At 41.2% G+C, this 18,757-nt stretch overlaps 1 long non-coding RNA gene across 25 annotated transcripts in view; it reads right to left on the reverse strand.

Moving 5' to 3' along the window:
- Positions 1-18,757, reverse strand: part of LOC117001858 — a 47,788-nt gene that overhangs the window by 5,348 nt on the left and 23,683 nt on the right. For 12 of the 25 annotated variants that reach the window (XR_004419146.1, XR_004419149.1, XR_004419157.1 and 9 more), the window contains 3 exons: positions 15,596-17,201; positions 8,753-11,476; positions 2,732-7,693 (listed from right to left, as the gene is read on the reverse strand). This is a non-coding gene — a long non-coding RNA (uncharacterized LOC117001858). The remainder of the gene's footprint in view (positions 1-2,731; positions 7,694-8,752; positions 11,477-15,595; positions 17,202-18,757) is intronic. The other 13 variants (XR_004419164.1, XR_004419156.1, XR_004419169.1 and 10 more) reach the window with 13 other exon arrangements.

Genomic DNA, 18,757 nt, shown 5'->3' on the forward strand with positions numbered 1-18,757 from the left:
TTAATTAAACCACATTGTTTGTGACAGCTCTCCATGCTCTCCACTCAATAGGTGATCAGATCACCTGGGTCATAGGGCAAACATTTATTCTCAGGAATAATGATAATATTTGCTGTGTCCTGAGTCCTTGTGAAGACAGTGGACATTTTCTGCAATATTAGATATCATTTCTGGTTTGCTTCTTTAAGAGTGATTTCTATTCTTCTTTTGTGTCCTGATAATTAACAGAATGTTGTATTGTAGTGGGAGCTGGAGTTCTCCATCATAGGTCACGGACTTGTGGAAAATTCTGTCTGGGGTTTTAAAAAACTGCACATACATATATTTATATATCTATCTATATTCTCCAAAGGAAAACAGATGGGTTTGAAAAAGAAAAAGAACAAAATGGCAAGCATTTGCTGGCCTCATCAGCTATGCCCTGATAAACCAAGGTGTGGCATTTCCCACATGCACCTTTCTGAGAGGAGCCTTCCTTTCTCCTCCCTCTCTGACACCCAGCTTCTATTCGATCATGTACCAGATTGGGAACCTGTGTTGGATCTTTGGATCATGGACTGTTGCATTGACAAACTGCTCCTGGTGAAACACGTGGCTGTCTTGGCGATACCAACAGCAAAGTGCAGATTTTGTGGAAGGAATAGAGGTTTTGAGGGCTGCAGCACCAGACTTTGAGTCTGTAAATTGCTGGCCTGGGACATTAGATGCCTTTTAATATTTTCAAACATCCAGTAGAGTAATGAAAGAAGTGTAGGACTACCCTGATGTAGGACCTCAGGAGAGTTGTTTGCAGAGATCATGGGAGCTCACAGCTTGTTTAAGAACATGAAGTCCTATCCAAGTAATAGCCAGAAATAAGTTGCTTGATTTTTCTATCCCTAAAGACAAATTCATGTAATAGCAAAAGTGTAAAACCCAACAAAGAGGGGCTTGATACTTTCAGATACTCCAGTCACTTCACAGTGGGGGAAAAAAGAAAAAAAGGTAGACTGACAGTGAAACTATTTGGGGTAAATAATGAGGACAGACTTCTCAGAAATAAACTGGCATGGATTTGACCATGAGATGTCAGATTCATAACTTGGGAAATGAAAGCCTCTGTATAAGAGAGCAGGCCCTAGCCCAGCGGTGGCAATTCAGCCTCCTGAGCCACAGGGATTTCTTTATAAGCAGTGGTATATTAAATGTGGGATCTGGTAGGCCAAAGGGACAGCAGTAAAACAGAGACAAAGTGCAGTGACCAAAAATGAGCTAAAGCCAGGCACTAATTGCTTCACAGTAATTTTGTTTTCCTGTTGAGTTGACTAATATTGCTTCCTATCAGTTAGGTTTTACACCTAGTGCTTTTTTTTTTTTCATTTAAGTGAAACTGGGGAGAAAGCCGTTTTTGTTTATTTATCTGATTTTGTGCCTTTTTCAACGTGAAGATGAGAGGTGGATTGTTACACATAGCTGGAGTGGGCTGAGGAGGAGACAGGCCTAGGTCAACACAACAGATTCATCCATCACATCTGGCAGAGTGGAAAGATAGTCTGGATGCTCGGTCAATCCGAGACCTCTCTGCTGAGCCAACTGACAAGATTGCAGATCTTTGTGACAACGGGGACAGTACCCACTGGAAAGTGGACTGAAGACCACCAACACTGAAGACCACAGTGGGTCTTCAGCTTGGGGAGCTCTGAGCTCTTGAACACCAGCGTTTTCAGCCCTACTCTCCTTATCAACTGAGCATCCTTACCAAAAACTAAGATGGAATAAGATTAAAGAACAAAAGGAAGGGATTCCGAGGTGCTAATGGTGGAAGGTGTGAGAGTCAGTAGAAAGTACAGTAAAGAAACCCATGACAAGTCATGATAAATGGGTCGTTATAAAATTCATGTTTAGGCTGCACCAGTCTGGGGATAATGCCATTCGTCATGGCAACACTGGGGCACTAATGAGCCCTCATTGCATATTCATGGCTTTGGCGCCTCTCTCCTCTCTCTGCCTCCCTCCCACCCCCGAACCAATGCCTGGTAAATATCTCCACCTCAAGCTGAAACTCGACTTAGGCTTCCTTTTTTTTTTCTTTTTTTTTTTCCCCTTTTTTTTTTATTTGTTATGTTGCAGCAATTACACTGTAAAAGTGCTGCACAAGATTGATTGCTCTGATCTGTAGTTCAATTGTAAATTAGAATACACATCCCCCTGGGGACACACGGCCCCTATTTGTGATTAAGAAAAAAGCCCCATAATAGACTAATAGCTAAAGTTCTCTCTCTTTTACTTTCAGGCAATTAGCTTGATGAAATGGCCTCTTTTTGTGTACCCTGGAAGTGTAAACCGATATCATAATGAAGTATATGATGTTTATTCTATTATTTTCACCTTGCCATGTATGCAGGAATGCATAAATAATGGTTGCTTTGTCTAGTACATTTACTGATTCAGAAGTAAACTCTGTCTTAAAGATGCAGAGTGTGATCCCATAGCCTTCTGTAAAGCTGGACACTGTGACTAGTCCCTATGAAAACTCACATCCCCAAAGAAGTTGGAGACCATTTTAGCCAGTTGATTAAATACTGTTTGCAAGTCACTTTCATTTATGACAACTCTTAATTGGAAAATCCTCCTAATAACCTTGGAGGAAAACAAGTATGTTCATTTTACAGAAAGGAAAACTGAGGGGCAGATGCTGAAAGCATTAACACAAGCCCACACAGGACCTTAATAAGTACTTAAGAAATCCTACCTCCTCGAAGGTTTTTTCAGGCAATCAGAAGCTCCCTTTCCTCTCTCCTGTAAAGCTATTAATGCTGTCCTGGATGGGTCATGGAGTGGCTCTGACCTTAGTCTTCCTCAAAGACGCACAACTCCGCGGTGTCACGGTTGCCTTCATTCCCACGTGACGCACACAGCCACAGCTCTTTCACCTGAATCCAAGGTGGATATGGTCATGCCCATTCTCAGTATCATGTGTTGGATGTTGGCTCAATTTGAGCTGTCAGTCTGAGCCAGTGAGTGGTGTTGTGCAATGGAGTTATAACGCGGGGATGGTGTTCGTGCAGTTGAGCTCCAGATAAATATCTGGGAAGAAAACTGCCATGTGATGATAACTCTGGGCATATCTGCCTGGTGAGGAAAGGCTTCTGCATTCGCCTTTCACTTGGCCCAGGAGTGCACTTTGGAAGAGAATCCTCCAAATAGCCCTGCTCACCCCGTCCCACCAGGCCAGGCAGCCTCGGAGCACGCAAAGGGAATTCTTGTGTGCGGAATGAACGCAGGTGATGTGGTCTGGGAGCTGCAGCAGCTAACGGGAATTCAGTCCACAGCAGCGTGCTAGTCTGAGTAAACCTCCCAGTAAAGCCAGTCCCTGCTCCTCAGACCTTTCTTTGCCTCTTTGCTGACTGGAGCAGGGTTCCTATCCAAGGAGTTATGACAAGCTTGGATAGGATGGCTGGGGGCATGTGTGAAATGGCCTGAAAATCCTGCCTGAGGAAATGCACTGCTTTATGTATAACCCCATCCGTTTGCCTGCAACAGAAATGTCTCCATTCAGTTTAAATTCTGTGTGAGAGGGGTTCTGTCGGGGAATATAGCAGAGCTTGGAAACATTTTGCTAAGAAGCACTACCAGTGCAAACCTTCAAAGGGTAACTCTGTACATGGCTACAAAACCATATTCTGTTTAAACTTGTTCATCATTGTCTTCTTGCATGACAGCCCTGGCATTTAAAATATGTTAGGGGTGACACAATACTTTCACCTGGTGCAGACATATATCACTGGAAGGATGTTCTCATAAACAAAGTGCTGCAGGCTATGATCTTATCATTCTCCTCTTCCTTCTTCTCAGCTCAGTTCAATGACAAACACGTATTTCTCTTCTTTGCTCCAGTTTCTGCTCTACAGGAGCCTGGTGTTGGAGCAACAGGTGATGTTGCAAATCAGGAATGACAAGCGTTGGTGGTGGCCTGCTGGGGGGAAGCATCAGAGGGGGCAGAAAGCAAATGCATCAAATTTTATCCTGGTCCAGCTGGTGCAGTTTTACAGCAGAAGTGCATGCCTGCATGCCTGCACACGCGTGAGTTTTTTGAGAAAGACAAAGCAAATTAGAGTGTTCATGTGTAATTAGCTGACTATTAGTGTGGTTCAGCCAAGGCAATAGGCAGACAGTTAACTTGAAGATAGCTCGCAGATAAAAGGGCTGGGGAGGGTGTTCTGGGGAAAGCTGGAGGTAATAGTTCAGAAGATAAAATCCTGACAAATTGAGCAGGCATCTCAGAAGTTCTTTCCCCACACCATTAGCACAGTGAAGCTACACAGGCCTTCCCTCTCTACCCTACAAAGATTAACCCTTCACAGCATCTGGGGCTCTTTGTCCTTGGATAGCTCACTTCTAAATTAAGAATTATAATTTTCAGTTTAGACACATTAGTTTGAAATAAAACTGTGATATTTCCTTCTTGTGCTAGCATATATGAAACAGAGATTATTACCCCTGTAGAGACTGGAATACCTCCAGCTCTTCATCTGTGAGTGTGGGTGACCAGGTCTAGTAAAAACATTCTCATTAAGCATCACACCTGGGGAGAAACTGAAAGTGCGTCCGAGTTCAAGTCTTTGCAACTTCTGAGAAAATGTGGGTGTTTTAGTAAATCTCTGTGCTAAATGAAAATGTCATTATAATTTTCATTCATTTTATAGCTGACAGGGAAGTGCTTTTTTCTGTCCTTCGGGAGTTTTCAAGATTTCATTTTTTTTCAGCTAATTCTGTGGCTAACCAATAAGCTGCTAAAAAGTGAAAAATCTAACTGAGCCATTTGCTTCAGTAGTTTCAAAATATTTCATTTTTTTACTTTCACTTACAAATTAAAAATTAAAATCAAAATATATTTCAAAGCAAATATATGTTCACTTATAACAATATGTATTGGGACACTTGCAATGATTTTGAAAAGTCTTTAACATCTTTTTTTCAGTGGAGAAAACTGATTCAATCCAAACCTTTTTGCTTGCTTAGCATTCTGCAGGACAAAGTTCTCATGGAAAACCCTAGACATAATCCATTGTCATTAATTCAGTATATCAGGGTGTTCTTCTTTGGGAAGACTTCTGGGAAAGAATAATTGAGAACTTTATGCTGAGTTGATCCAGAAGTGAAATTCTCAAATACTGCTGTAATTACCCATACTTCTGAGTATCCATTCATGGAAAATTCACATTTCTCAAAGGTTTTTATGTCTATGCCCCCTTCCATTCCTCTCAGACAGGATTGACTAAAAGTGCTTCTGTTGAGGTAAAAGTTTATCATTGGTTTTGCACAACCTGTGCACTATTTCTCTGTCAGTGTGTAAACTCTGTAGCAAGACTGTTAGAATTTTTTTCCTGCAATGAAAATGCTGTCAGGGTATTTCAGATGAGATGTTCTTTTCTGTCATGCCAGACACAGAATTCACCAAACACACAGGAAGACCTGCACTGTTGGGGTGGGTAAAGCCATATTCACTGAAGAAAATGCTATTTTTTGCAGGCAATAAATCACCTCTCAGGGTACAGTTAGCAACTTTTGGTTCATAGCTATTCTTCAGCCCCTAAAGGAAATTTCCTCTGCTGCTTTTAATGCTTGTTTGTCCAAGCCTTGTGTAGGCATTTGTCACGAGCAAAATTTGGAGTAAATTCTCTACAGAAGAAATGTGGAATCAAGAGTGGGCAAGACTGTGTTGGTGTTTCTGTTCATCTTGAAGGAGGGAACCTTCTGCTGCAGATCTCAAGTGATGCTGGAGGGCACGACCAGCACGTACAAGGAGGAGAGCCAAGAGCCTGCAGGTGGAGAGAAGCCCTGGGGACAGTGTCAAGGTAAGGGCCCTCACCAGCCACTCAGCAAATGCTTTCTTTGTGGCTTTTGGTGCCCCACTTGCCTTCTTCCCACGTGCTGTCCTTTTCCTCATCCCATTTTGCACAATGACAGGAAAGCCTGAGGTTTTGCACAGGTTTCTGGAGAGAGGAGCAAGCTTTCAAATAGCCGCTTACCTTGCCTAAAAACAGTTGGGTGACACCAGAGGTCCTGCAAGCCCCTCACCCCTCACCTGAGGAAACCTGGGGGGCTCAGCCTGGACAAAAGGAGGCTCAGGGAGGCTCTTGTCACTCCCTACAATTCCCTGACAGGATCCTGCAGCCAGCACAGGTCTCTTCCCCCAGGTAACAAACAACAGGACAAGAGAAGAAGACTCAAGTTGCACCAGGGCAGGTTGATGTTGGATGTAAGGGAAAATTTCATCACTGAGAAGGTGATCAAGTACTGGAACAGGCTGCCCAGAGAAGAAGTGCAGTCACTATACCTGGAGGTGTTCAAAAAACGTATGGATATGGTGCTTAGGAACATGATTAAGTGAAGGACCTGGCAGTGTTGGGTGAATGGCTGAACTGATGGTCTTAGAGGTCTTTCCCAGCATTATTGATTCCATGATTCTATGGCCCCTGTGGCAGAAACTCCCAGCAGATACACAGAAAAATGTCAGAAGTCAAACTAATTCCTCCCATGAGGTATTTTCCGTGTTCCTATCATTCAGTGCATTACAGACTGGCAATAAAAGTTGCATAAAGCAAGAATGTTTAATGGCATTCTAAGTTGATTATATTTTTGGTATTTTTTTGGCAGAAAGTTCTGCAATTTAATTAACTAATTGCACTGCATGACAAAATGTTATTCACTTTAAACCTCTTTTGCTCCTATTAACATAGTCTATAAATATTCTCCTCCTAAGAACGTTCTCCATAACATTTGCCATGGTATAAACCTCAGCCACCTCCTTCCAAAGAGTTCTAAATTTATCTAGTTTATCCTGGCATGGAAGTAGATACAATTACTGACAAGACAGCCACTATCAAACCCAACTGTTGTTACTGAGGCTGAAATGCTTCCAAAAATTAATTATTTAAAATAATCCAAACGGTGCAAATATCCAAAGATCAGGCAGATCTATAAAACTTGCCTGTAGCAAAATCATGCAATTAGAATCATGCTCATAAGTGTTGCAGTCTTAAAACATTAATGGAAGGAGTTATTAAAATTGTATTTGATTTGCATTATTACAACACTGAATGCACTATGGAAAACTGAGTCCATGAGTGAGGTGCAGCATAAACCAGAGTCTTATTATCTGCATTGGAACTTTAAAATACAGTTCTTCCTGAATTTTCTTTAGTTTTATTGCTCTTCTAAATTGATAAGGACTCCTGTTTTTATATTAGAAATAGAAAATGAGGAGGAGGATAAGAAAATAGTTGTAGATAAAGACTCAGAAAAGCAATTTGAGAAAAAAAACAATCCTTCCCAATGTAAGTAATTTTTATCAGAAGTGAGATGTGTTGTTGTGATCATAACTGCCATCAAAAGCCCCAAGAATTGCAGAGTTTCTGTAGACATCCTAGGAAAAAGTTGCCCCAAATGTGGAAGCAATTATAAAGAAATTCATGACTCATAGTAACAATTCCTGGTTTTATTTCCATTACAAATAGACTGTAATTTGTGGATCTCTATCTGACATCTTTTTATTGGGCACTTACCCTCCCTGACATGTTTGTAAAATTACCTGTTTCATTAGTGGGACATCACCAGCAAATCCACTGCACAAATTTAATCCAGTAGGAAACAGAGTTTGTTAAAGTCAATGGAATAATTTCAATCATTTCCAACAGAATTAGGGACAAACCTGTGAGGGTTAAAAAAGATATACATATATATATATAACCACTATTACAAAGTGTAAGAAGGAATACAGGGAATTTTCTTTGCAACTGAGATATTTTTAGGTTTTTTATTCTTTAGAATCCCTGTACAGGCACGTCCCTCATGCACAGTTGTCAAAAATAGTGTTTAGGCATTTAGACTCAAGTTGATTTAATCCAGCACAGAAGTGTGCTCTAAATTTTTCAGGGCAGTGAAAATGTGTAAAAATGGTGTCTTCGTGTTCAAAAGCTCCATTTCATTTAGAAGAACTGTGCCAATAAATTAAATAAATCACAGTATTTCTATTAAAAATAGAAATAGTGTCTTGCAGAAAAAAAATACCCTTTCTTCTGAACTTAAAATATGCTTTAAAATTCAGTATTCACATCCTTAGCAGGTGTAAATCATCACAGAAATTATGCTGTTACACTTTACATGATATTACCAAATTGTCTTGCTGGTAATTAAGAAAATTCTCTATGGAATAAGGACCAATGACAGGAGAAAGTATAAGTTGATATTGTCTCAGCACGCATAAGTGGTAGACAGAAATATTCATGTGCATAATCTTACACCTTCCCTACATGATACCCAGTGGGCTAAAGTAATAGTGTACAGAATTATCTTGGAAAAGGCAATTCTCAACAGAAACTAAAAAATCTTATGAGTTGCCTGTGTTTCTCATAATTATACATGGCAAAAATGAAGATAAAACTAACAGGCATGCTCTTGGAAAATGTTTCTTTTTAAATGTTTCTTTAAACTTTCAACATATTATACTTAAATGGTTTCCAAGCCCAAATTTTTCTGTATTTCATTCCAAGAAAATCAGTATCCCTTTCTCCATTTCTTTTCGTGGGTCTATCATATCTGTAACACACAGCCCAGGGAAAAACCAATGTCATTCTATTACTCAGGAAGGTAATGAGGGTGTTCTGATAAAAGAAAAAATTTCTGAATTTCTGGTGTTCACTTCAGGGCAAAGGCAGCTCTGAATTCAACAAATGCTTCCATGAAAAGCCAAACAGCTCCTCAAACTTACCAACAGAGAGACTTTTCCAGAATCAAACTTTTCTTTAAAATGCAAGTGCTCTCCTTCCTCAGTATTAAAATGAATCTTTTCTGATTCCCATGGATCAGAATGGCTTTCCTTGAGGAGATGTCCATCATGAGCAGCAGAGGCTCAGGGCTGGAATTTCAGGTGTTCATGAAACATGCTCTGAGCTGTGTGTTCAGCTCATGGCTCTCCCCAGTATTCTCTGGGTTTTAGAAATCACTTTTCTTTAATTCTGGCTAAGTTACTGTGAGGATACAGGATCTAAATTCCATCTAACATGGAGTTACATCCATGGAACATCAGCATATAGCTGATGACCAAGTCCTTGTTTTCTCATTTTGGATAAAAAGGTCACTATTGGTTTCATTATCCCCAAAAAAAATTTGGAAATACTCAACTGAGAGAGGAAAAATGCAGTTCATAGTGGTGAATGATGCATCTGTTTAAAATGTCCTATTAGTGCAGAGTAACCAGAATCACGATGCCATAAACATATGACATTAAAAGGCCAAACCAAAAAATATTCTGTATAGATTCCTTGTGGGCATCCTTACAGCAGATACTGAGGGACATTCTAGATTCTAGCAGGAATCAGGAAAGAACCAGGCATATATGGACGAGTCCTTGATCTATAAAATGTAGAAAGCATAAAATACTGTGTGTTAGAGGCCCCCTGAGCAAGAACTATTATCCAGGCATCAACTGCAAACACATTACCATCAGAACACTTGTTCCAAGGTATGAAAAAAATCCACTAACAGCAGGAAATAGAAAGATTTGAAAGCTCCTCTGGAAGCCCTCAGAACCCAAGCAGGATGCCTCTGTGGAAGGCAGGCTCCAGCAGCATGGTCCCTCCAGGAGCTCTGATCAGGCACTTTCCTGATCTTCACTGCACACTCCAAGCAGGGATATACTGAATATTGGCATCTTTCTGAAGCTGCTTAATGTGTCAGGCTCTTTTTTCACCTCTTGGTATCCTGTTTTCTCGTGGAATGCAGAGAAATGTAGTTTGTTTTTTTTTTTTTCTTATTAATATAGAGCTCACAAGTAAAGCGTCGCCTGCCATAGTGTAGGAAGAATTTTGTACACAAGGAAAATTCTGTGTCCTGCCTACTAAATGACAGGCACAAGCAGTTCCTTCTGTATGGCCCCCAGTGATCACATCTCATTTTTTTGTGCACACTGGAGCTTTTCAAACCTCCAGAGTTTTGTGTTTAGCAAAGCAGATGTGCAAATGGAGATCCAGGTGACCTCCCCTCTGAGAACCAGGCCTTTGACACACATTACTCCCCTGCTGACAGCAGGAGAAGTGTGGATCAGTTGGCATTTCACACCTGCAACTAATGTAGGAGTTGTAACAATATGAGTGAGCATTAGGGAGAGAAGGGATCCTTTGGACATAAACCAGCTATATTTAACAGGAAAGGTGCAAATCCACATTATGACTCAGGATATGTATTAGCTGCAGCCCCTCTTTAACCTAGAAAGAAAGAATTATATCCAAGGGAACTTACCTCAAAGAGTTTCTCTTTCCTCAGGCAGAAGTGATGATTAGGCTAAAACTGGCCATTTGTTTTATCTGTGGGTCGGGAATAGACAATTTAGTCCTTGCAGCTTCAGCTGTCTTGGCTCAAGATCCTGATCTACAATAAATACCTCTTCCAATCAATAGAGCACTGAACTTGGAGTAGAGCCCAGGACCTTTCCCGGCAACTTTGGCCTGGACTGAGCTGACCTGGTAAATCTGCAGGGCTTGGGGAGAGCTCTCACTGGAGATTCCAAGTTCTGCAAGTCCTCTCTGCCTTGGGAAGTCTGTGCCTCCAGTTAGGGGACAGGAATTACAGCAGCTTTTCACACGCTGTTTTCCTGTTGGTGACAGAGCTCTGCACTGCTCCTTGGGCTTTTTGGACTTGTCTAATCCTGCAGCACATATCCTACAACACTCATACTGCTCAGAGCTCTCTTGAAGCAGGGCTATCCACTGCAGAGCATTTGGGGTTGGATGTATTTGCTGCCCCATTTAGGAGCAGCAAATCTCGTTGGGTGGATACAAAGGCACCACCATCCTTTGTACCAGGTCCAGCCCTGGAGCTCATCTCAACTGGATGAGTTCTGGAGGTTTCTTTTCCTGGAGGTGGCTGCTCTGATTCCTCCCTACAGCCTGATGCCTCCTGCCTTCCTTCCTGCCTGAGAAATGTCACAGCTGTAAATGAGCAGTTCCAGCTCCTCCTGCCAGGGTGGGCACAGCAGCACACCTCTCCTTGAAAATCCAGGGTGCAAACCCCACCAAACAGGCCCCTGGGCAGTTTGGTGACATTCAGCCTGAGCAAGGAACCGGTTTGTCACCTCTTGCTTCATGGTGTCACCTCAAGGCAGAGCTGAGGAGCACCTATGGGCACGAGAGGTAAGATTGCATTATTAACACTATGTTCATCTTGTTCTGAAGGTCACAGAATCATAGAAAAGCTTGGGTTGAAAAAGACCTTAAAGATCACCTAGTTCCAAGATATTCTGTTTTCCAGCCTCAAAATGTGATGCAACATTAAAAATGTGGTGAGAGTCTCACTTACATAAATGTTAATTTATAGATTCTCCTACCAAAGAAAGTAAAGCATCTCTCCCAAGTCATCTTCCTGATTTCTCTTAAAAGATACAACAGCTCCAAAGTCGATGTGAGCTGTCATCATCCATGACCCCTTGGCCTGAGAACTGTAGGAAAACATAGAAAAGGTGTTCTTAATCCAGAATTACATAAACTACAGATGAAGTATGTGTGAAAACTTTTGTGTAAGGTGCTCTGCAAATTTTAGATGTAGTTGAGAATAGTAGTGCATACAATTCAAAGTTACCAGGAATATTAAAAGAGGTGGGAAGGGCACAGAAGAGACAAGGGAAATTGTAGATAAAGGCAGGAAAAAAATGAAAGATGATAGATGTGGAGACAGCTAAGAGGATGACAGGTGTGACAGGCAGGATCAGGAGGGAGAAATCCAAATGGTTCATAAGATGGAAAAATGCCTCTCTGCATTGTACCTTTAGTTTGTTTTTCCACATTGGTGTTACAGTTCTTTTTCTACTGCTGCTACAAATGCAGCACTGAAGTTCTCCTGATTACTTTTTCCCCCTGTGTAAGATGTCCTTTATGCTGGGATGAGATCATTTGTGTATTAGTTCATTTTAATCTTTTCAGAAGGAATCCAGGAACTGCAGTGAGGTCATGACTGCAGTAATGTCTAAAAGGATGGTTTTATAGAGGAGGGGAGAAATATTCCTCTCATTTAGCAAAACTGTAACAGAATTTGTGGCTCTCAAGTGTTTTGGACAAGGTAAGGTTTGGGGTTTTTGTTTGCATATGCTTGCAAAAGACAGCCTGCCTCATACTCTTGTTTTTTCCCTAAGTATTGCATAGATCTAATAAAGGTTGCAGACAATGCACCCTGTTAAAACTCCACCTGAGCAATCCTGTAACATCATCCCAACCCATGGCACCTCCCAGTCTTGCAATCAAGAGCAGGGTAAAAAACCCAGACTGCTCTGATGGCACCAGTGTCCTCACATTAGACCTTCTGTACCACTGAGAAGGCAGATGTCTCACTGAGAACATCCTTGTTCCCATCTCTTTCAAGGAGAAAAATCCTTGGGACATCCCCCAGGGCCATGGTGTCACTCTTTAATATGATATATTTGTGCCCCGTGGATCAGTGGAACAATGTCAGGTATGAATTTGCACCGTGACATTTCAGGCAATGACCCAAAAATAAAAGTGCCAAAATTTTACTGTTACTCTGCTTTTCACCTCCAGTCTTTTCCACTCTCTGTGGACATGACAAGACTTAATGCTATCATTTTGAAAGGTCTGTGGATGGATTTTTACTGGAAAGAGAAATGTAGACAGACAGAATCACGTGCCTTGCTTTGCCATGGCCGATGTATTATATTTTAATGTGTTCTAATGAACTTTAAAATTACTGCCCAGCACACATTGGTCAGAGGGGTTATTCTGAGTGAGCCATCTTCCTGGACCCTTGAGATCATTCCCTCTGGATCTGTTGGGTCAACAACAGAGTGGTGATAACAAATACATTTCTGCTTTAACTCTCCTCCTCTTTGGTAGAAGTGGATTTGTGCACACTAAGAGTTACACTGCTCCTCTTTTAGCCACATCAGGGCATTAGTCATGTGCTCAAAAGCAGTTCCCCTTTCATATCTAGAGACCAAACATCTTGGATGATCCATGGGACACAGAAGATGCCACAGGCTTAGTTTTGCTCCAGGGGTTTAAGAGATTTAGTTACCCCGAGGGGAGTGGGAGATTAATGGTGCTCGTTGATGGTGACAGGGACCTGTGTGCTCTAAATCCCATCACAAGCAGAGAAGAACCCACCTCTACACACTACTAATATGCATAACTATGGAAAGTCTTTTAAATAAAAAAAGACTAATTAATAATGCTTAGTGGTCTAGGTGTCTGAGTATGAATTGTCAGGGATTTCTGCAGGCTTAGGGAGGTGGGGAAATGGGTTAACATTGCATTGTTTCAAATTACAGGGTTTTAGATTGTTTCAAAGGAGAAGCAGAGAGGGTTTCCACGCCAGATTTGAGACGTTTGTTCTCTTTTATTTGTACTAAAATTTCGGCTTCAGCTCACATTGTCATTCTAGCCAGGCTGCTTCCCAGACCAGCTAATTTGTCTACCTGTGTTCCATTTTAGGCCTTGGTTTTAATTTGAGGATGATTCCTGCTAATACCAAAGACTGGATGGGACATCCATTAAAAGTCCACACAGCAATTGAAATGGAAAATTCCAAAAGAAACCCTATTAGATTTTTTCTCCATCAAATCAACATTACAGACTTCTTATGCATTTCTTAATTAGACATTGATATTAACTGGACTGTTGCATGATTTAAATCTAGCTCTTAATCTCAGCTATTCTATGCTGCTGTAGTTTTTATGACATCCAACTAGCGACTGCTTTATGCATTAATCTATCTGGAAAACCACCTTCACATTTTTTTTGTCTTTTTTTAGAAGAATAAAGGCCCCAAGAAGGAAATGAAAGCTTTTGGGTTCAGCCATTAGTAATTTTCTGCTTAGTATTTGAAAAATTGCTTATTTTAATTGCTTCATAGAAGAAAAAGATATCAAAGCTAACGTTCTTTCTCTCCAAACTTTGTAATTATTTCTCTCAGACTCTTATTTGAAATGCCTTGAAAGGATTTTCATTGAAATGTAGATTTCTTCTCTTTCAAAAGTACTTTTATTCCCCCGTGCTTCTTTCCTTTTTTTTTTCCTAGTGACTTCCTCTCTAGATTTCGAGCAAAAACATAGTCTCCAATGTCTGGACACTGCAGCATGTGTCACACAGATGTCCCTAAAGTGACATCTTCTTTAAACCTAACCTTCCCATGGCCTATAGACTGTGCTGACAATTTGCCTTAGGTCTTAGTCTGGTACCCTTGGGCTTCCTCCAGGGATAGTGAAGAAAAGTCATAGGTGTTATAGGGGTTTGCTCTATCAGAATACTCATTCTGAAAAGTATTGTGTGGTTTGCTAATTAATATCACCACCAAAATTAGGAATCTAATGAAAAAAATCTATAAATATGAGTGAGGGGGTCAGTGAGCTGAAGCCAAGCCACAGATGAGCCTTGTATAGTTTTGGGCTCTATTTCCAGCAGTGTAAATCCTGAATACCCTAATCCAGAAGGGAATTTGCTAACCAAACCCTGTAGTTAATTCTGCATTGTATTTAAATGTCAGTGGCACAAAGCCTCAGGATCGTGTTGGTCTCCACAGTAATCCTTGATACCAATACAGCAATAGTAGCAAGAAGTTCTTTATTTCACCTACACATTTTCAGAGAGCATTATTTACTAATAGATTATGATCTGGTCAAAATGATCTATACATTCATTACATCTGGAGTGGGCTTTCATAACTCACAGGACCTAAGAATGAGGCAAAACTCACATTTGTTTATAGTGCTGCAATTCTGCTCAGCAAAAAAAGGTGCAGAGAAAACACTGTCCTAAGCACTTGTGGTCTGCTCTGAGCCCCAGGTGATTTCTCATGGCAGCTCACAAATATCTTTAAGAGCCTCAGAAGAGTGGGGACCTGGCTGCCTCAGAGCCACCTCAAAATACAGTTGTTCCTCTGCAAATCAGTCACCCCACAAGCCTCGTGCAGTCTTGGCTGAGGTTATCTCCCAGGGGGAATCTTCCCAGTGGAACAAAACATTTGGAGAATAGAAGATTGAAATGAAGCTAAAGCATTCTCAATATCAGATTTTGCACACATTTTTTTTGCAATAACACAAAAGGAAGAAAGAGAATAAGAAAATGAGTTAGAGGGAGATGGAGAGAGAGATGGTCTATTAAGCAAAGCTGCATTTTTACTCTCTGAATTTACAGTCCTGATAGACATCTTTTTCCAAAATTACTCATTTTTTTATATTCAGATACTACAGCTTTCAGTACTAGGTCCTAGATTTGTCTGGACAGATTACCCTCTTATTTCCACAATGAAACTTAATTATCCTTTTTATGTCTTCAGTTATTTCCAGTTATTTCCTGAACTGTTTCTGGGGACAGAGAGCAGCTGATGGGTCAGTCAGTGAAGTAAATACTGTGCAGCCCTACTGTTTTTAAGGTAAAAGCCCTTTGGCCCCAGGTCTTTTTAGAATATTTTGGGGGCTAGTACATGTAATTTGCTCAGATCTACTTTTTCTGAGCTTTTTTTTTTGGTGTGTGTGACTAGGCAGAAACTCATCATTTTCTCAGCACCTTTCTGTGTATTACTTGGAAGCTTTTAAATGTGACTAACTCACCTGGAATCCATAGAGGGATATTTGAATGCGTCATCCCTGAGACAAGAATAACTCCTCATGAAATCCAGGGTGGAAATGACTGCGTGGTTTCAAACACCCCTTCCTGTACCCCTGCTGCTGCAGCAAGAAGGAATGCATCCCAGTACTTAGAGCCCAAATGAATACATAAATTGGTTCAAAGCAATGGCAGGAGCACAGAGGGATGTGGAAGTTGCTGGTATTGAGTAGTTTACTGGACTTCAGGACACTCTGTAGGTTTCATCTGTAAAAAAACATATAACACATGACCCACTGTCACTGCCTTCTGTCTGAGCAGAACACAGAGCAGTCAACATGAAAATGTCACCTAAGATAACCCAGGACCTGCAAGTACTGAAGAGGAAATTGTAGTGAGTACCCATTCAGACTTTGAGAGTTATTTTCTAGCTTTTATTTTTTTCTTAAGTCTCAGTTGTTCAAATTAGAAAGTAAAGAAGTGTTACAGCTAATTAAAATATAAATTGGCTAGAGAAAATCACCTAAATCATCAGGAAGTAGAGAGGCAGCACAACTGGCATGTGTTACAAAATCCTTTATGAATGAAATACTAAATCCCAAAAGACTGACCTGGCAAAATAATCTTTATATATAAATAGAGCAGGTGTTGCTGTGGTATCCAGGTACACTTTACTGGGTTGAACAAGTAGTGGTCAAATGCAGTTTAACTAGGCTGGGATGAACAACAGACTTGGTATAGACTTTACATATTGTATAAATCCTGAATTAAACAAAATTTCTCTTACCCAGGCACAGTATTCACAGTGCAGTCACATATCTCCATGGAAGTTTCTTCTTCCAAGTCCAGCTTTGACCCCAGCCTGAAAGCAGGAGCTGGGATGGTTCAGTATCACTGAGTCTGCCATGCCAAAACCAGAAATTAAGATGTCACTGCGGTATAAAACACAAGTTTCTCTGTCACACCCAACCTACATTTTCTCCAGATGAGTTCATCGTATTCAGTTTCCACTATCCTGAGAGAACAGATAATCTGTTTCCTGTAAATACAAGAAAGAGTTCTTCAAATGACACAGCATTTTTTCAATTCATCATTTCGGTGATTCAAAATAAGTGTGAAAAGAAAATATGCTGAAAGCAACAAGCAGCAGGAGCCCAGGGCTGAAGGCCTCAGGAGGCTGAGTCCCCATTTTTGCTGCTGATGGATTGTCCCATCTCAGATCTGTCACCTGGACCTTCATCCTGGGTGCATTTCCCTGTCTCCACAGGGTCCTGCAGCCACGTGTGCTGCTCAGTCTGCACAGCAATAAACTGGGTCCTGATCTCATCTCTGCCCTCACTCCCTGCAACTGGAAAAGGAGTGATAAAAAACAATAATAAGCCCAGAATAATTATGTATTGTCTTTATAGTGAAACAGGCCTTGAGCATTGTGAGCTCTCCACTGGGAGAAGTTCCATTTAAAAAATCTCCCTGGCATAAAAATGAATTGGATCCTGTTACATGAATGGCCTGCATTTACTATTCTTTTCACTTACCTTCTAGTGGTTCATTTTCTGAGCTTGCTTGTGCCTCCTTCCCTGTTGTCAGCAGGAACTGGGTAACAAGAACTTGCTGGAAGTGGAGTGGTAAATAAATAAACAAACACAGAACAAAACCTGCTGACTTGGCAGATGCACTGTTACAACCATGATGTAAAACTATCAGACAACAAATGCAACTTCTGAATGTCTCGTGATTCACATCACAAACAATAGGGGAGGAAACTGGGAGAGGATTTTAATCAGTGATAATGAATTTGGAACAACATTGGATTTTTAAATCATAGGAAATTCAGGATGAGTCTGGGTTGAATTCTTGCTCTGAACCAAATATTCTTCTTCCTGTAGCCATCAATCACTTCATCCATTATCTGTAAAAAGGCAGCTTTTACACTGCTACCCCAACAGCAACGACCACTCTACTGTAACCAAGAAAATCAGTCAGCATCTTTGCTCTAGGGTAAGGAAAATATTTGGACACTTCAGGAGTACTCATTTCTCCACCCAAGAGCCCAACAGCTCCAAGTGTGCTAGCAGGGCTCCTTGCTTCATCTGTTTCAGTTTTGAAGCCCTTGGAAAAGGTAACAGTTCACAGCTGCTGCAATGGTCTTGCCCCAAGGAGATGGGCAGAACAGAGCCGAGGCAGAAATAGCACAAGCAACCTAACGGATGTTTTCTTGGGAAAAAGGGGAGATTAATTAAAGGAAAATCTGCTGGTCATTAAGTGTCCTGGAGCAACTATTGTGACACTGAAGCAGTGAGTTTCTGTGTGGCTTTAAGACATCTGCCCTAAGGACACATTTGCAATTGAAACTGTGTCCTCTTTTTCCCAAGTCTCCGATTCCCATGGGCCAGCAGTTGCCTTGCTAAATGAAATGCTTCTTTAGGGAGACTGGCTGGCCCCAGGGACTGGTAATGCAATATAGAGCCTTTCATCTCTCACCCATGAACCCAAGTCAAACAGAGTTTGGTAAATGGCCAATAACCCCTACCATTCCAGGGCTGTTTGGTGACCTGTGCGAAATGAGGAGGGTCATCTCTGTGTCTGTTTACTAGAAGGCAAGTGTCAACTTCACCATAAAAAAGGACACAGTTACTACTCATTATCACCCAATTTAACATTCTGAAGACAAGAGAATGAGCCTGGAAAACTCAGCCATCTTCTGACCCAACCATGGCGGTCCCAGTACATCAGGGCTTGAAGAACATTAATGAGGACAGTTGCATTGTAGCAAACCAGGCTGAGCCTCTCCTACCAACAAGAAATCCAAGTCTGAGCTACCCTCAGCTGCATGTGATTACAGCCCCTCCCAGATCCACAAGATTCAGTCCAGTTTTTAGGTGCATCAAGCACCAACCATGAAGTTACAGAATGCTGCAAACTTCTGCAAACTTTCATTTATGGTCTTAAACAACCACAGGCAAGTTGCATAGGGGCCCAGAATCCAGCACTGACAGAGTTAATGTGCTGAGAAGCCCTGCACTGGAAGGCTCTCTCCCTCACCCATCATGAATATACTGTTCTGGTTACCAAAATAGCTGTATTTGGAAGGGTTGAAGGCCAGAAGCTCACTGCAGTACCCACTCTTGCCCTATGCACTGCTCATTTTAAGGTCAGACCTTTAGCAT

The sequence above is a fragment of the Catharus ustulatus genome, chromosome 12 (assembly GCF_009819885.2).
Source record: "Catharus ustulatus isolate bCatUst1 chromosome 12, bCatUst1.pri.v2, whole genome shotgun sequence".
Classification (NCBI taxonomy): Eukaryota; Metazoa; Chordata; class Aves; order Passeriformes; family Turdidae; genus Catharus; species Catharus ustulatus.